General features: G+C 37.2%; 2 long non-coding RNA genes across 2 annotated transcripts in view; one reads left to right on the top strand and one right to left on the bottom strand.

The window, feature by feature from the left end:
* LOC127746805 (uncharacterized) overlaps window positions 1-670 on the bottom strand; it is a 4,343-nt gene that overhangs the window by 1,182 nt on the left and 2,491 nt on the right. The gene's annotated exons all lie outside the window — the stretch shown is intronic.
* Window positions 1-670, top strand: part of LOC127746806 (uncharacterized) — a 2,983-nt gene that overhangs the window by 400 nt on the left and 1,913 nt on the right. Inside the window, exon 2 of the long non-coding RNA XR_008008595.1 lies at window positions 221-449. This is a non-coding gene — a long non-coding RNA (uncharacterized LOC127746806). The remainder of the gene's footprint in view (window positions 1-220; window positions 450-670) is intronic.

The raw sequence follows: 670 nt of genomic DNA, 5'->3' as shown, positions 1-670 counted from the left end.
GATGAAGTGGTGATCCAGATAGATTGGAACCCATATATGACGGTCTGCATAGAGATCTGCATAATACACCCAAACACAGACTATAAATACACCCGATAAAAAACTAAATTTACACCTCTGCTGCAGATTTTAACCCAACACTACCTGAAAGCCACTTGTTGTGCACAAGACCAAAATTAATTAAACTCTCTCTGGTGAATTCAAAATGTCTGATTTACAGGTACTATAATATGAAGTGGTGATCCAGATAGATTGGAACCCATATATGACGGTCTGCATAGAGATCTGCATAATACACCCAAACACAGACTATAAATACACCCGACAAAAAATTAAATTTACACCCATGCTGCAGATTTTAACCCAACACTACCTGAAAGCCACTTGTTGTCCACAAGACCAAAATTAATTAAACTCTCTCTGGTGTATTCAAAATGTCTGATTTACAGGTACTATAATATGAAGTGGTGATCCAGATAGATTGGAACGCATATATGACGGTCCGCATAGAGATCTGCATAATACACCCAAACACAGACTATAAATACACCCGATAAAAAATTAAATTTACACCCCTGCTGCAGATTTTAACCCAACACTACCTGAAAGCCACTTGTTGTCCACAAGAACAAAATTAATTAAACTCTCTCTGGTGTATTCAAAATGTCTG

The sequence above is a fragment of the Arachis duranensis genome, chromosome 4 (assembly GCF_000817695.3).
Source record: "Arachis duranensis cultivar V14167 chromosome 4, aradu.V14167.gnm2.J7QH, whole genome shotgun sequence".
Taxonomy (NCBI): domain Eukaryota; kingdom Viridiplantae; phylum Streptophyta; class Magnoliopsida; order Fabales; family Fabaceae; genus Arachis; species Arachis duranensis.
The sequence above is the reverse complement of the archived record's forward strand: the minus strand, read 5'-3'. Positions and strand labels throughout refer to the sequence as shown.